At 44.3% G+C, this 17,798-nt stretch overlaps 1 long non-coding RNA gene across 1 annotated transcript; it reads right to left on the bottom strand.

Moving 5' to 3' along the window:
- Positions 1-600: 600 nt before the first annotated feature.
- On the bottom strand, positions 601-16,264 carry LOC116972822. The gene is made up of 4 exons (XR_004411897.1): positions 16,235-16,264; positions 10,910-10,915; positions 9,984-9,988; positions 601-610 (listed from the first exon to the last, which is right to left on the bottom strand). It is a non-coding gene; the product is annotated as an uncharacterized LOC116972822 (long non-coding RNA).
- Positions 16,265-17,798: the final 1,534 nt, after the last annotated feature.

Here is a 17,798-nt window from a genome sequence, read left to right as displayed (position 1 = left end):
ATATTAGGAAGTTGCAGGGTGACCTGGACAGGTTGAGTGAGTGGGCAGATGCGTGGCAGATGCAATATAATATAGATAATTGAATTGAATACCTTTATTGTCATTCAGACCTTACGGTCTGAACGAAATTTGTGAGGTTATCCACTTTGGTGGCAAAAACAAAGGGGCAGATTATTATCTCAATGGGGTTAGGTTAGGTAAGGGGGAGGTGCAGCAAGACCTGGTTGTCCTTGTACACCGGTCACTGAAAGTTGGCGTGCAGGTACAGCAGGCAGTGAAGAAAGCTAATGGAATGTTGGCCTACATAACAAGAGGATTTCAGTAAAGGATAGAGAGGTTCTTCTGCAGTTGTATAGGGCTCTGGTAAGACCATATCTGGAGTATTGTGTACAGTTTTGGTCTCCTAATTTGAGGAAGGGCATCCATGTGATTGAGGCAATGCAGCGTAGGTTCACAAGATTGATCCCTGGGATTGCCGGACTGTCATATGAGGAAAGATTGAAAAGACTAGGCTTGTATTCACTGGAGTTTAGAAGGATGAGGGGGACTCTTACAGAAACATATAAAATTATAAAACGACTGGACAAGCTAGATGCAGAAAAAAATGTTCCTAATGTTGGGCGATTCCAGAACCAGGGGCCACAGTCTTAGAATAAAGGGGAGGCCATTTAAGACTGAGGTGAGAAAAAACTTTTTCAACCAGAGAGTTGTGAATTTGTGGAATTCCCTGCCACATAGGGCAGTGGAGGCCAAATCACTGGATGGATTTAAGAGAGAGTTAGATATAGCTCTATGGGCTAGTGGAATCAAAGGATATGGGGAGAAGGCAGGCACGGGTTATTGATTGGGGACGATCAGCCATGATCACAATGAATGGTGGTGCTGGCTCGAAGGGCCGAATGGCCTCCTCCTGCACCTATTTTCTATGTTTCTATGTTTTCTAAATGGATGCAACACACTAACTGTGCAACACATGAGTAAAACTAAGACAAGTATATATAGAATCATGGTATTATTGCTGCATTGAAGGAAGCCATTCAACCCATTGAATCTATGCTGGGTCCTAATGAGAAATTCTGTTACTGCCATTGCCACAAATTTTATTTCCTGTAACCATGCAAATTATTCTCTGTCAAGCAACTGTTTGATTTTTTAATGTGACTGATTGAATCTGATTCTACAAATCCTTGTAGGGAGTGAAAGTTGCGGCGGTGGCGAAGTGGCGTAGGAAGTGGTGGTGCTGTTGGACAGCTGCGGCTCGCCTGCAGTCCATCTGTTTTTACTTTTTTTGTTGGTTTTTTTTGGTCTTGTTTAGCTACATTTTAGTTTATTAGGTTGTGTTATGGGGGGGGGGGGTGGTGAAACATGTTTTTTTGTCTCTTCCTTCGGGGGAATGCGACTTTTTCTTGTCGTATCCCCCTTCTCTGCCTCTGTCTGCACTGAGGCCTAATGGCGGAGCTGGCGGTCTCCAACCTGCGACCGACCTCGAGGCTCCGGAGGCAGAGCCAGCCAGGACTTACAACGCGAGGCTGGCCGACTTCGGGGCTGAGGCAGCAGTGGCCCGACTCGCTGATGCGGCGTTCCAGCTTTCGGCAGCGGCCCGGAGCTGAGGCTGCGGGACTCAGAGCTGAGGCAGCGGTGACCCGACTCGCTAAGGCAGCGGGACTCGGAGCTGATGCAGCGGTGGCCCGACTCGCTGAGGCAGCGGGACTCGGAGCTGAGGCAGCGGGACTTGGAGCTGAGGCAGCGGGACTTGGAGCTGAGGCAGCGGTGGCCCGACTCGCTGAGGCAGCGGGACTCGGAGCTGAGGCTGTGGCGGGCCGACTCGGAGCGGAGACGGCGTTCCGGCTTTCGGCAGCGGCGACATCACCACGGAGGTCCGCTGGACTGGAGAGCGGCATCTTCGGCCTGGATCGCCTCAGCGCAGAGGGAGAACAAGGAGGGAAGAGACAGAGACTAAGACTTTTGCCTCCATCACAGTGAGGAGGTGCTTGGTGAACTCACTGTGGTGGATGTTAATTTGTGTTTATTGTTTCTTTTGTTATTTATTATTATTGTGTATGACTGCAGGCAACGAAATTTCGTTCAAACCGAAAGGTCTGAATGACAATAAAGGAATCAAATTCAAATTCAAAAAATCTTGAGTAAAAAGATTTTTTCTTGCATTGTTTTGTAAATTTTGTGGAAAACTATAAATCCAAGTCCCTTTGTCATTGAATCATTTTCTAATAGGGACAGCTTCCCTCTATTTGACAGTTGACTGATTTATTGATCTTCTTTTAATTCTTCCTTTGGAATTGTTAAGTTGATTTCGGCACAGATTCACTCAAAGTCTTTCCTGCACCATCTGTACTTATCTGAGTTTCCATTATCTTTTATATTCATTTTTTTGGTCATATCACAAATGTTCTACAGTACATGGGTACAATGAAAAAAGATCTCCAGAAACAGATATATGTGATTTTTATAGACTCTCTCTAAGAAGAACTGTCTGATGTCCCTCATAGTCAGCCTTTTAACAATCCCTAAAATTTATATTTGAATGCATCAATCCTTATTTTGATTTCATTACATGATCTTCTCCTTTATCGACCTTTTCATTCTAATTGATTTATCATCTCTTTCTTTGCGATGTATGTCTAACAACATTGTGGTAGGGAGAAGAATATACAAGTCAAGTCAAGTCAAGTTTATTTTTCACATACACATACGAGATGAGCAGTGAAATGAAAGTGGCAATTTCTACTGTTAGGTCTTACCACCACTGCTAAATTAGCTGAGTATTTCCTTACCATGAGTGTTTTACATTGCTGAAAATGTTAGATTTAAAAACCTGAGCTCAACGATTTTGCATGTGACCGGCTATTTTATCTGTCTGTACCAACTAAACTATACTTTCATTTGAAATTAAATTTGCGAGCAAATTCATATTGAAACTGTTCTTCGGAAGAATAAAAGACACAAAGTGCTGGAGTAACTCAGCAGGTCAGGCAGCACCTCTGGAGAGCACGGCAGCATGGTGGCATGGTGGCACAGTGGTAGAGTTGCTGCCTTACAGCGAATGCAGCACCGGAGACCAGTGTTCGATCCTGACTATGGGTGCTTGTCTGTACGGAGTTTGTATGTTCTCCCCGTGACCTGCGTGGGCTTTCTCCAAGATCTTCGGTTTCCTCCCACACTCCAAAGACAGGTTTGTAGGTTAATTGGCTTAGTAAATGTAAAAATTGTCCCTAGTGGGTGTAGGATGGTGTTAATATGCGGGGATCGCTGGTCAGCGTGGACACGGTGGGCCGAAGGGCCTGTTTCTGCACTGTATCTCTAAACTAAACTAAACTGTGTCTCTAAACATGGATAGGTGATATTTTGAGTCAGGACCTTTGTTCAGACTGATTGTTGTGAGGTGTGGAAGAAAGCTGGATGAGAGGAGAACAAGGACAAAGCCTGATTTGGAGATGAGCAAAGCCAGGAGAGAGCAGAATTGAATTGGCCTTTAAAGTATATAATGTGATACAAGCTGCAAGATTTCTTTCTTTGCCAAATAGTTTTCACACTCAACAGAATATGAGGGGCCGCTCACCAGGCGTAGAAATGTTAATTACATTAAAAGGTATGAAAAGATACAGATATAGGTTAGCATTTTAAAAAAGAGACACAATTAATGGCAAATTAAGGGACAAAGACGTAAAAGGAAAAGTAGTCCAACTATAGATTCAAGGAAACATTAAAGATAGTGTGTGGGTTCCTTACAGAGATGGGACCGTTTTGAATGAGGAATAAGGATATAGCAAAACAAAATAAAAACATATTTTGTCCATCTTCTTGGAAGAAGATGCAAGAAAGGTTTAACAAATATTAGAGAGCTAAGGAAGTTTGCAATTGCACGTCATACAGTGAATAAGGAAAAGGATCTACAGTGAGATACGTTCTCTACCAGCAGAATTCGCCAGAAATGGTTTATTGAACTAAAGGAGTGTTGTGCTCTTCAAAGTTGAGGAAGCAAGATAATTCAGAGAAAGATATAGTAAAAATATATAAAGTTTAAAACTGATAAATCTCAAACATCAGATGATCTATATTGCAGGGTTTTGTAAGAGGTGGCTGTGAAGATAATGAACGTACTGGTTATATCTTCCAAATTTCTGAATTGTTCCTGAAGATTGAAAGATAGTAACAATGACCTCACTAAGAGGGAGAGAGAATATAAGGAACTGCAAAGTTAGCCAAACAACATTAGTTGAGAAAAGAATGTAAATAAAGGATGCAATTGCTGGATTCTAATGTTAATAAAGCTAGTACAAGTCTGTGAATCTTTTCAAGTCAAGTCAAGAGAGTTTATTGTCATGTGTTCCAGATAAGACAATGAAATTCTTGCTTGCTGCAGTACAACAGAGTATTGTAAGCATAAATACAGAACATAAATATATGTGTCTATATAGCATAGACCATATATATACACAGAAATAAACAGATAAAGTGCAATAGGCTGTTATAGTTCAGAGTTTGTTTGATGACGAGTTTAATAGTCTGGTGGCTGTGGGGAAGAAGCTGTTTCTGAATCTGGATGTACCAGATTTCAGGCTCCTGTACCTTCTACCTGATGGCAGCGGAGAGATGAGTGTGTGGCCAGGATGGTGTGTGTCCTTGATGATTTTGAGGCAGCGACTGCGATAGATCCCTTCGATGGTGGGGAGGTCAGAGACGATGATGGACGGGGCAGTGGTCACAACTTTCTGCATTATTTTCCGCTCCTGGACGCTCCAGTTGCCGAACTAAGTCACGATGCAACCAGCCAGTATGCTCTCTACTGTGCACCTGTAGAAGTTCGAGAGAGTCCTCTTTGACATACCAACTCTCCATAATCTTCTCAGTAAGTAGAGGCACTGATGTGCTTTCTTTATAATTGCATCAGTCTGCTGTGACCAGGAAAGATCTTCAGAAACATGCACGCCCAGGAATTTGAAGTTCTTGACCCTTTCCACCATTTGATATAAACGGGATTGTGGGTCCCTATTCTACCCCTTCCAAAGTCCACAATCAGTTCCTTGGTTTTGCTGGTGTTGAGAGCCAGGTTATTGTGCTGGCACCATTTGGTCAATCGGTCGATCTCACTTCAATACTCTGACTCGTCACCATCAGTGATTCGTCCCACAACAGTGTTGTCGTCGGCGAACTTGATGATGGAGTTCGCACTATGTCCAGCTACACAGTCATGAGTATAGAGTGAATACAGCAGGGGGCTGAGCACGCAGCCTTGAGGTGCTCCCTTGCTGATTGTTATCGAGGATGACACATTTCCACCAATAAGGACAGACTGTGGTCTGTGGATGATTGAATTGGATGGATGATGGTGATAAACGCTGAGCTGTTGTCAATGAATAACAGCACGACATATGAGTTTCTGTTGTCCAAGTGGTCCAGAACGGAGTGGAGAGCCAGTGAGATCGTATCCACTGTTGATCTGTTGTGGCGGTAAGCGAAATGCAGTGGGTCGAGGTTCTTGTCGAGGTAGGAGTTGGTATGCTCCATAATCAACCTCTCAAAGCACTTCATCACCACAGACGTTAGTGCCACTGGTCGATAGTCATTGAGGCACGTCACATTGCTCTTGGGCACCGGTATTATTGATGCCCTTTTAAAGCAGGTGGGAACCTCAGACCTCAGAAGTGACAAGTTGAAAATGTCCGTAAAAACTCCAGCTAGTTGGTCTGCACAGGTTTTTAGAACACGGCCCGGTATACCATCAGGTCCAGGTGTTTTCCGAGGGTTCACCTCCCTGAAGGATCTTCTGACGTCGGCCGCTGTGACTGTGACTGAAATACCATCACGGCGAATGGGGGCTCGGGAAGGCACATCAGAGTTCTCCCTATCAAATCGTGCGTAAAATGCATTGAGCTCGTCAGGGAGTGATGCTTCCTGACAATTGAGCTGCCTCCTGATTTTGCCTTATAGGATGTGATGGCATTCAAGCCCTGCCACAGTTGCCGAACATCCGTCTCATCCTCCAGCTTGGAGCAGAAGTCCCTTTTCGCCTTGTTGATGGTCATATCTGGACTTCTTGTAGACATCTGCATCTCCAGACATGAATGCCCGGGATCTGGACTTTAGAAGAGTGCGGATCTCATGGTTCATCCAAGGCTTCTGATTGGGAAACACTCAGAAGGTTTTTGTAGGGATGCAGTCCTCCACACATTTCTTTATGATACTTCCTTCACTTATGATACTTCCGTCACTTCTAATGATACAGTGGCCTACATGAAGTCCAGATACGACGTAGGTAAGTCCATCAAAAAGGCCAAAAGGGACCTGCTCCAAACTAGAGGATGAGACAGATGTTCGGCAGCTGTGGCGGGGCCTGAATGCAATCATCTCCTACAACGCGAAACCAGGAGGCAGCTCGAATGTCGGCGAAACATCACTCCCTGACGAGCTCAATGCGTTTTACGCACGCTTTGATAGGGAGAATACTGATGTGCCTTCCCGATCCCCCATTCGCTGTGATGGCATTTCAGTCTCAGTCACAGAGGCCGACGTCAGGAAATCCTTCAGAGGGGTGAACCCCCGAAAAGCACCTGGACCTGATGGTATACCCGGTCGTGTTCTAAAAACCTGTGCGGACCAACTGGCTGGAGTTTTTACGGACATTTTCAACCTCTCACCTCTGAGGTCTAAGGTCCCCACCTGCTTTAAAAGGGCATCAATTATACCAGTGCCCAAGAAGAGTAAGGTGACGTGCCTCAATGACTATCGACCAGTGGCACTAACGCCGGTGGTGATGAAGTGCTTTGAGAGGTTGATCATGGAGCAAATCAACTCCCACCTCGACAAAAACCTGGACCCACTGCAGTTCGCTTACCGCCATAACAGATCAACGGTGGATGCGATCTCGCTGGCCCTCCACACCGCTCTGGACCACTTGGACAACAAAAACTCATATGTCAGGCTGTTATTCATCGATTACAGCTCGGCATTTAACACAATCATCCCCTCCAAGCTGGTTACCAAACTCGCAGAACTTGGTCTCTGCGCATCCTTCTGCAATTGGATCCTCGACTTCCTCATTCACAGACCACAGTCTGTTCGTATTGGTGGAAATGTGTCAGCCTCGATAACAATCAGCATGGGAGCACCTCAAGGCTGCGTGCTCAGCCCCCTGCTGTACTCACTCTATACTCATGACTGCGTAGCCAGTCACAGTGCGAACTCCATCATCAAGTTCGCTGATGACACCACTGTTGTGGGGCGTATCACTGATGGGGATGAGTCAGAGTATAGAAGAGAGATCGAGCAACTGTCCATATGGTGCCAGCGCAATAACCTGACTCTCAACACCAGCAAAACCAAGGAACTGATTGTGGACTTTGGAAGGAGTAGGAGGGGGACCCACAGCCCCATTTATATCAACGGGTCGATGGTTGAAAGGGTCAAGAGCTTCAAATTCCTGGGCGTGCACATCTCTGAAGATCTTTCCTGGTCCAAGAACACTAATGTAATTATCAAGAAAGCTCATCAGTGTCTCTACTTCCTGAGAAGATTACGGAGAGTCGGTTTGTCAAGGAAGACTCTCTCTAACTTCTACAGGTGCACAGTAGAGAGCATGCTGACCGGTTGCATCGTGGCTTGGTTCGGCAATTTGAGCGCCCTGAAGAGGAAAAGACTTCAAAAAATAGTAAACACTGCCCAGTCCATCATCGGCTCTGACCTTCCTTCCATCAAGGGGATTTACCGCAGTCGCTGCCTCAAAAAGGCTGGCAGTATCATCAAAGACCCACACCATCCTGGCCACACACTCATCTCCCTGCTACCTTCAGGTAGAAGGTACAGGAGCCTGAAGACTGCAACAACCAGGTTCAGGAATAGCTACTTCCCCACAGCCATCAGGCTATTACACCTGGCTCGGACAAAACTCTGATTATTAGCAACCACTTTCTGTTATTTGCACTACCAGTTTATTTATTCATGTGTGTATATTTTTATGGTATATGGACACACTTATCTGTTTTGTAGTAAATGTCTACTATGTTCTGTGTGCTGAAGCAAAGCAAGAATTTCATTGTCCTATACAGGGACACATGACAATAAACTCACTTGAACTTGAACTTGGAAGTCTGTAACGACTGTGGCATATTCATTCAGGTCCATTGCCGAGTTTACAGACTCCAAACACTCCTGGAGTTGTTCCTCTGCCCCCCACCCCCGACAAGCTCCATACAGTCTTTTGCATATTTTCATGTGTTAAATTGATTTTTTAGTAATTAAATCAAACGCAAGATATATCATTGAATGGGGTCTATTTTTATCAAAACACAGTCATAATATACAAATTGTTTTGCTGTTTGGAAATCTTTTGCTATCTATTACCAGTGTTTTGCTTCTTCCAGTGAACCAATGCATGTGCAATTTTTGTGGTGCTTCCTGTGAATATCCAGTTAAACATAGTCAGGCTTGATTAGTACACGGACGAAAGACCACCTGTAAATACCCGATGCAATAAGTTCATAGCCTGAAGAGACAGGTCATTCAACCAGCTGACTGAATACATGTCCTATCAAGAATTTCAAGGCTCAATGCATATGTGTTCTAAAAAATATGTGTAGACCAGTTAAATAACAGGGTGGGAGATTGCAACCTTCAAGTGGTCCACCCCGTTTCGACTATTGCAATCAACCCAATGCGCACAAACAAGATCAAATAGAACAAGTTGACCTACAACTTTAGGCTGTGCGTGTCATACACAAGAAGAAGTTAAATAACATACATTTCTGCTATCTTCTGTGTAGACCAGTAAAATAGCAAAAACCTGTTTGAAAAATGTCAATGGCTCCACCACATTTATTGAAACCACTGTCAATGGGTATTTTTCTGCTTGTGACTTTAATATATGCCCAATGTGACACATGTTGACACATGTGACACATGGATCAATATACTATCCACGATTTGCTTTCATTCTGAAAATGTTAAGTTATATAATAAAATTACTAACCAACTATTTTTAATCCCAGTGTACACCCCTGACCTTTTCTAATGCCAACCATATGCAATAACAAGAATATTGCTTGTATTCTTAACACTAAAAATAACTTAACATTTAACAATTCAATAATGGCAGCATATATATATATATATATATATATATATATATATATATATATATATATAGGTACAAAAGAGGGGAGGAGAAGATCATGCTGGAACTGTGGCATATAGACCACAGCCAGTGATGGTACAGGGCTAGCAGAAGCGTACACGTTTCAGGGCTGGAAACTGGAAGTATCCCGAGCTAATTCTGCTACCACCATCAAGTGCAACAAGTGATGGCTCCCACTGACAGTGGTTTCAATAAATGAGATGGAGCCATTGACATTTTGCAACAAGTGATGGCTCCCACTGATTGTTGCCGGAAGCTTGCGTCCTTTTCAGGACTGACAGTGACAACGGTGTAAACATTTGAAACAGGGAAAATGGACATGAAAGAATAAGAAGATGGCACACGGCTGAAACTAAGATCAGATCAGTCACAATTTTATTGAATAGCAGAGCTAGCTCAAAGTATCAGAATGGTATCACCCTGCTCCAATTTCTTTGTCTTATGTTCTTGCTTTTCAGATCCAAAGTAAATAACATAACATGTTCTAAAAACCTGTGACAAATACACAGACTATGTGAGTGAATGCTATGTCATTTTGTGACTTCCTCCTCGCATCTACTGTACATAACTGGCAGTACCTCGTGGCTTAATTTCATCTTAGAGCTTTCACGTACAGCCTTCTATTCACTCATCAAGTCATTGTTGGTATGGTAATAACCAGAAAACATAGATCCCTGGAGGACACCAACTGTGAAATCTTGTTAGCCAGACATCCACTCCTTCTCCTGCCACCCAACCAATTATCAACCCATGTCATAAGGTTATTTCAAACTCCATGCACTTCCATTTTTGTTGATAATCTCTTGTGCAGGGTTTTCATGAAGTCAATTTCCACAGGTGCTCCCCTATCCATCATAGCAGTGATCAGAGTTTATTCAGAGACGACCTGTCCTTCGTAAATCCATGCTGCCTTTCTTTCATCAACGCGTACCTGTCCAACAGCTCAGTCACACAGTCCCTGATGATATATTCATGCACCTGCCCACAACTGATGTCAAATAGACAGATCGGTAGATAATTGGTTTCTCCCTAGCTCTATGGAGCAATACAAAAACATTTGCAATTGGCAACATTGCGGAATTGGTGAATGTTGAAAAATTAAGAACAACAAACCTGCCAGAACTTGCTTGAACTGCATTTGGGAATTGTACCAGGATTCTCCTGCAATTCTTTAGTTATTTATTTTGGATGTGCACAAGAATCAGGAAATTTCCAAGGTTGATTCCAAACTGTGTTGAAGGCTGAGTCAAACCAAAATTCCTGCAGAGATATAACTGTTGTCCAGAACTCTTTGAATGATGTTCTGTTAGTTGAATAGTTATCACCAAGTTTTACACTTTGGGGAGCAACCTGAAGGCAAACAGTGTGATGATGGAACAGAGAATCCTAATGGGCCTGTTCCACTTTGGCAATTTTCAGGCGACTGACGGCAACTGTCAAGTCGTAGCAGGTCGTTGAAAAACCGGCGACTGGAACAGCGACTGTCAGAGAGGAATACGCGCACACACACACATACACACACACACACGCACACACACGCATGCACACGCACACACACCCACACCCACACACACGCACACACACACACACGCACACACACGCACACACACACACACACACCACACACACACACACACACACACACACACACACACACACCACACATACACACACACACACACACACACATCGCTTCCTTCATTACCCAGGCGGGGGACAGGGCAAGTGGGAGGAGTCAAAAGACGAGCTTTTTCATCCTACCTTTTGCTTTTGCAGGTGTCTCAGTTGGTGAGCAATTTTAGACTAACATAGTGCTCCCAAACAGGCACCATAGACCGAAAATTGCTGTATTGAGAAAGATGGGTTTCATGATGATTCTGGAGCAAGGTTGGTGCTTGGTTCCGCCTTGGATGTTTGAACATTGCTGTTCTCCCAGGTTAGGGAAAGGGGCAAAACATATTTTAAAAATGTCTATTTCTGTAAAAAAATATTTCACAGGCTTGACCCAACCCATTTATACCAGAGTCACCCGTATCTAGTTCCTGAACTTGGTTTCACTGTTGCAGACTGCTCGATTAGTTATTGTTACACTGGCATCTGCTACACTTGTGCATCTCCTAAAAGTGGTTTTGTGCATCAGGCTGATAGTTATGGTGCACAAAATCTAAAATATTATGATCCATGTACTGTGCAAACGGCCAGCGGAAAGTCTAAAAATGTGATGTACAAGAGGAATGACCTTCAGTTCGAGCAATTCTAGCATTTGATATGCCACAACTATGGTACAATGTCAGATCACAATCACAATCACAATCACAATCACAATAATACGCAACATACGAGGAATTTCATTAGCCAAGACAGTCAAACAAATAAAAAGCAACGGAACACACAAAATACATTTTAACATAAAGATCCACCATAGTGCCTCCTCCACACTCCTCACTGTGATGGAAAGCGAAAACAAGTTTAAATCTCTTCCCTTAGCTTTCCCGCGGTCGGGGGCCAGGATGATCTTGGCTCCCGTAGCCAGCGGCGTTTGGGCCCTCCGCATTGAGGCGATCAGCTCCTGCATCAGGGGTCAGCTCCCCCACGCAGGACGATCGGATCCCGCGTTGGGGCTGATCGACGGTTGGAGTGATCCCAGGCAATGGATCCGCTCCGATGTAAATCAAACCTCATCAATCAAACCATTGGTGCCCATACACCTGAAAATTACCATGTTAATACTGTGCTCAATAATAAGACTACTAACATCTCACCATCAATCAATTTATCAACTTTCAAGAACATTGTATGCAGCACCTCAACAGAAGAAATTATTTTATTAAATATAAAATAAAACTTACCTAAACAAAATGTGTGAAGTTTGATACACTTTGGGGACAGGAAGGTATTCCAATAAGGTTAGGACATACATCATGAATGGTGGGGTCCCAGGCAGTATTGAAGACAAAGAAACCTGCAGAACAAGCCCAAGGATCCCTGAAGTTGGCAGCATAGGTTGGTGAAGATGGCATGTAGGTTGCAAGCCATAAATAACCAGGAAATTGAATATAAGAGCAGGGAGGTCTTGGTACAAATCTATAAAATTGTGGTTCAGCCACAGCTGGCATATTGTGTGCAGTTCTAGCTGCCACATTAAGTGAAGGACGCAGTTGTACCTGAGACTGTGTAGAAGATATGCACTGCTATGTTGCCCCTGGATGGAATGCTCCACTTCTGGGGAGACTGACAGAGGAGACTGACAGAGGAGTAAAACATTATGAATGGCACAGATGGTAACATTTTCCCGTAGCAGAAAGAAATGGAGATAGCGATAGAGATACAGCACAGAAACAGGCCTTTCAGCCCAGTGGGTACGTGCAGACCCCTGTATACTTGCACTATCCTACACACTAGGGACAATTTACTATTTTTACCAAAGCCAAATAAACCTACAAATCTGTAAGTGTTTGGAGTGTTGAAAGAGTTAATCGCTATTATATCGTTTGCTGCCATATTTAATCACTTTCTGTAATGATAGAGCTAATTGCTAATGCATTGCTTGCTGGGATATTTGATTTTTTCTCTCAGACAGCCTTTCTCTAGTGGAAAAGCACTAGAAGAAAAGAGGGCTCATTAGGGAAGCCAGTACTGATAAGGGGACAGGCACAAACTGACACAGAAAAACAACTCCATGTTTGGCCTGGACTGTTGCATCTTGGGACTATGACCAATGTCTTCGGAACGCTTGGTTTTGAGCAAAAGGTGAAAAACAACTCCATATTAGGACTCAGCTAATGCTTCTTGGGACATTACTTAATGCCATTGGTATTGTGTGTACGTGACTTTTGCTGTATAAAATACCGCATGATTCTTTGTTAAGGTGAGTGGTATCTTGGGATAACCAGAAGTGTTACTGAATACTTCTGGACTGTAACATCTCCTGCCACTCCCGTCATGACGTAAAAGTAGAGCTTTTTTGGTTTACCTTAACCCATTGTATTTTTATCTTTTTTTAAGATGCGAGCTTTAACAGTGTGGGTGGATACTGGAGCACCGGGGAAAACCCATGTGGTCATGGGTAGAATGTACAAACTCTGTACAGACAGTACCTGTAGTCAGGATTGAACCCTGGTCTCTGATGCTGTAAGGAAGCTACTTTAGCGCTGCGCCTCAGTGCTGCCCTCGAAAAGGGTGTCAGGGGTTAATGGGGAGAAGGCAGGAGAATGGGGTTGAGAGGAAAGATAGATCAGCCATGATTGAATGGTGGAGTAGACTTGATGTGCCTAATTCTGCTTGTAGCACTTATGAAATGAAGCTTTATGGTGAGGATAATGCTTAAGAGGGAAATCTGGAGAGTAGATATGGCAATGATTCAATTGTGCCATTGTTCTCCTGTATTGTGTTGTGGCTGTCAAAGGCAGACAGTAAGCATTGAGCATCCCTCCTCTCATGACTGAATTCCAATTTGGCACCAAGCATATGACGTCTGATAAAACAAGAGACTTTGTATTGCTTGGGATTGCAATTCAAACGGCTGCACCTCAGTTCCCATCTACCTCTGTTCCAGTCTGTCGAGGGTCCTTTCTGTGCTGTTTCTCACCTGAGCTTTTAAGTGTAATTTTCTTTCCTGAGTAGATCCATCTATTTACTCACGGCCTATTCCTTTAAAAATCTCAGCCTTGTACCTAAAACGTTTGATTTTGTAAATGTTAATTAATTGTAGGAACTAAAAGCTCCTTTGTTGTTTCAGGTGAAATCATCATCATATTGTTTGTGTTTCAATAGATACTCTCAGTTCCCCCTCTAGTGTATGGATGAATGCATTTACACTTCTCCGTTTTCAAAATAGCTTGAAGAATAAACAATTCTGATGGATAAATTGCAGTCTGTTAAACAATCTACCTCTTACGTGAAAGATAAATTGTTGGAAGGACTCAGTTGGTTAAATTGCATCTGTGGGGAGTGAGGTATGTTGGCGTTTCAGGTCAATTGAATCAGAACAGAGAGGGTAGAGAGAAGATAGCCGGTATATAGACGAGAGGGAGAGGGGCCAAGAGAGACTGAAGTGACAGGTGGAAGTAGATGAGGGGGGGAATCATAAGTAAATGGAAACAGGTGGCAAATGGGAAGGTGAAGTGTTGAGGCAGAGGCTGATTTGTTATAATGGAAGAGAGGGATGGAACCAGGAGGCGGGTTGGGGGTGGAGGTGATGGGGGAGGGGAGGGGGGGAGAGAGGGGGGGGGGGTGGTAGAGGTTGATGGGGGAGCAGGAACCGTAATGCTGAGCCTAGGGAGAATAAACCTAGGCATGTCAATGAAGAGCAGATGGAAGCAGGCGTAAACCGGGATGAACTGCTGAGAATGGGAAAGGAACATAGGGGGAGCGAGTTAGTGGGAATTAGATAGAAACATAGAAACATAGAAAATAGGTGCAGGAGTAGGCCATTCGGCCCTTCGAGCCTGCACCGCCATTCAATATGATCATGGCTGATCATCCAACTCAGTATCCTGTACCTGCCTTCTCTCCATACCCCCTGATCCTTTTAGCCACAAGGGCCAAATTTAACTCCCTCTTAAATATAGCCAATGAACTGGCCTCAACTACCTTCTGTGGCAGAGAATTCCAGAGATTCATCACTCTCTGTGTAAAAATGTTTTTCTCATCTCGGTCCTAAAAGATTTCCCCCTTATCCTTAAACTGTGACCCCTTGTTCTGGACTTCCCCAACATCGGGAACAATCTTCCTGCATCTAGCCTGTCCAACCCCTTAAGAATGTTGTAAGTTCATACCATTGGGCTGTAGGCTACCCGAGCTGAATATGATGTGTGGTTCTTTCGCTTCACCATTGACCTCGCTGTGGCGAAGGGGGCTAACAAAGACTCGCAACCAGATGCTCAGGATGGCCTTTGTGGACAGAGACCAGATGCTCCACAACACGGTTAAATTGTCTGTGCTTAGTCTCGCCAATACAGAGGAGGCACATCATAGAACAGTGTGGAGACCAGGTTGGATGAGTTGTTCCTGGTGCGTGGTGAGGGGGGAGGTGTAGAGACAGATGTTGTACTTCCTATGGTTGCAGGGGAATGTGCCAGGAGATGGAGATGGGTGAGTGGGAAGGGATGAGCGAACCAAGGAATCACGGAGAGAGTGGTTCCTGCACAATGTAGAAAAGAAGATGTGGCTTGTTTTGTGATCCTGTGGAGCTGGCATAAGAAATAAAGGATGATATGCTGATTGTGGGAGCTAGTGGGGTGAAAGATAGATACCAGGGAACCTATATCTGTTCTGTTCTGGGCAGAAGGGGCTGAGAGCAGACATGAAGGAAATGGAGGAAATGTGTATGAGGGCTCCATCAACAATGGTTCAATGGTTCAATGCATATTATAGTCATGTATGCACAGTACAGTGACATTTTATTTTGATGTCACGTGAGTGACTACTTGAAGACCCTGACAGTCCGCATGCGCGTCAATTCGCGAGAATGCATGCAACAGGTCAGAGCAGTTCGCAACGGCGCGCAACTGCTCTGGCAGGTAAGTGAATTTTACTTTCAGCGGGCCGCTGCGATAGCAGTCCCAGAGTAGCTGATGGAGGCGGCCGTTTTGGCGGCTGTCGCCATTGGAGTTCCATATGGGAGCAGGCGGCCGATTTATCGGAGGCCGCCGTGGAAGCTCCAGAGGAACTCGGGTTCATTATTGCCAGCGGATTTCAGCCACCATGGAATTCCATTAGGAGTTGGGGCTGCCGGTACGGCTTGGGAGCTCGCTGCTAAAAATAGCAGCAGTCAGTGTATTAATATAGTGGCTACGGTTCGTATCGCTGCCAAGTTTACAGCGACCGGTGTTAGCCGTGGCCAGGGCAGCGAGCGTCTGCCATAAGCGCCTATATAGATTATTAAACATGGAAATGCTGCTGAGGCAGCATACGCTGGTTCAGCTTTATAGTCTGGCAATAGCGCCTTAAATTTTTTAAATAATAATGCTGCTGAGGCAGCATATGCTGGTTTCAGCATTACAGTCTGCCATAGTGTCAATAAATTTAACATAGAAATGCTGCTGAGGCAGCATATGCTGGTATCAGCATAAAGTGATATATTACACATATTAAAGGATTAAGGTAGTTAAAAATGGAGCTTGCAGTTTTTTAATAGCAGTTGCTGTTTGGTCAGGTTTGTGACTATCACAGCAGATAGGACATTTATTATTCTACATCATATGGTGTAGAAAAATTTGACTTGCTTATTGACACAGTATGGGACTCCACTGGAGTGGGTGACTGTTCGGAGGAACTCCACTGAGGCTCCAGAAAAGAGCTCCTGGCTTAGAAAGCCTTTTTTCAGCTGTGTCTATCAGACACCTGTGGAGCTATACCTAGTGCAGGTGCAGTATTTCTCCCACTATGTCTAGCAAACTATCAGGAAGAGGTGACTCCGATTATAATTCCGGATCAACCGAGTCATATGGGGGCCAGAGGCGCTCCAGTCCTTTCCTATAATACTCCGTTGGGGCTCCAGAAGGGAGCAAGGACTCGGAGTCACTAGCAGGTGCAACCTGTCTGGTAGGTATAATGATGGTACCAACAGACCACCGATCTGCACAGCTAGTCCCGGTTCGGCTCCTAGAGGGAGCAGCCTGACTACCCCGAGTCGGGGCTAAGTCAAAGCCTAGTCTGTGGGACAAGTCCTTTTGGATGATTTGGGTCAAGGGGATTCTGTCCCCACATCTATGGCAGATGTGATTGGGCGTTTGTCTCAATTAGAACATCTGAGGAATCAGATGGTGGCACAAGAAATGCTCCGTGTTACAAAGGCATGTCAGGCAGCAGCTCCTGGTTCAGGGTTGCAATATTCCTCCCATTCGGATGAAAGGAGTGGTGGAGATGGTGCCAAATATTATGGTCCATATTACGGAAGCATGCACAGGCTGTTCGTCATATGCCTGTCGCTACTCCTGGTTGAGGGTTGAGCTATTTCTCCCACTTTATGAGAGTGTCAGAGATCAGTATGGAACTGTCTCCGAACATGACTCTGAACATGACTATGTGCCTGAATCCCATGCCTTAATGAATGAATGAATGAATGAATGAATGAATGAATGAATGAATGAATGAATGAATGAATGAATGAATGAAAACTTTATTGTCATTCAGATATACACCTAGACACAGTGCACCTTGAACGAAATTTCGTTGCATTTGACTCTCCAATCAGGTAAATAGTAAAAGTAAAAGTGCTAGGTGCGTCCATAAAAATGCCTCATGTGCATGGTTCTGTAAAATAAATATATATAAAAAGTTTTTTTTTAAAAAGTGTCGATATTTAAAAAGTTCTAGCCTCGGTTTTGTTGATTGTTCAGTAATCTTATGGCCTGGGGGATGAAGCTGTTGCAGAACCTGGTTGTCCCGCTCTTCATGCTGCGGTACCTCCTCCCAGAGTTAAGCAGTATAAACAGTCCGAATTGTGGGTGTGTGGGGGCTCTGGTAATGCCCTTAGCTCTAATCAGACAGCGCTTGTACCCCATGTCCATGATTGAAGGAAGAGAAGTCCCAATGATTTTTTCCGCTGTCCTCACCACTCTCTGAAGGCACTTCCAGTCCGCAGCTGTACAGCTGCCGCACCACGTAGAGATGCAGCTGGTCATGACCGACTCAATTGTGCTTCTGT

The sequence above is a fragment of the Amblyraja radiata genome, chromosome 5 (assembly GCF_010909765.2).
Source record: "Amblyraja radiata isolate CabotCenter1 chromosome 5, sAmbRad1.1.pri, whole genome shotgun sequence".
Taxonomy (NCBI): Eukaryota; Metazoa; Chordata; class Chondrichthyes; order Rajiformes; family Rajidae; genus Amblyraja; species Amblyraja radiata.
The sequence above is the reverse complement of the archived record's forward strand: the minus strand, read 5'-3'. Positions and strand labels throughout refer to the sequence as shown.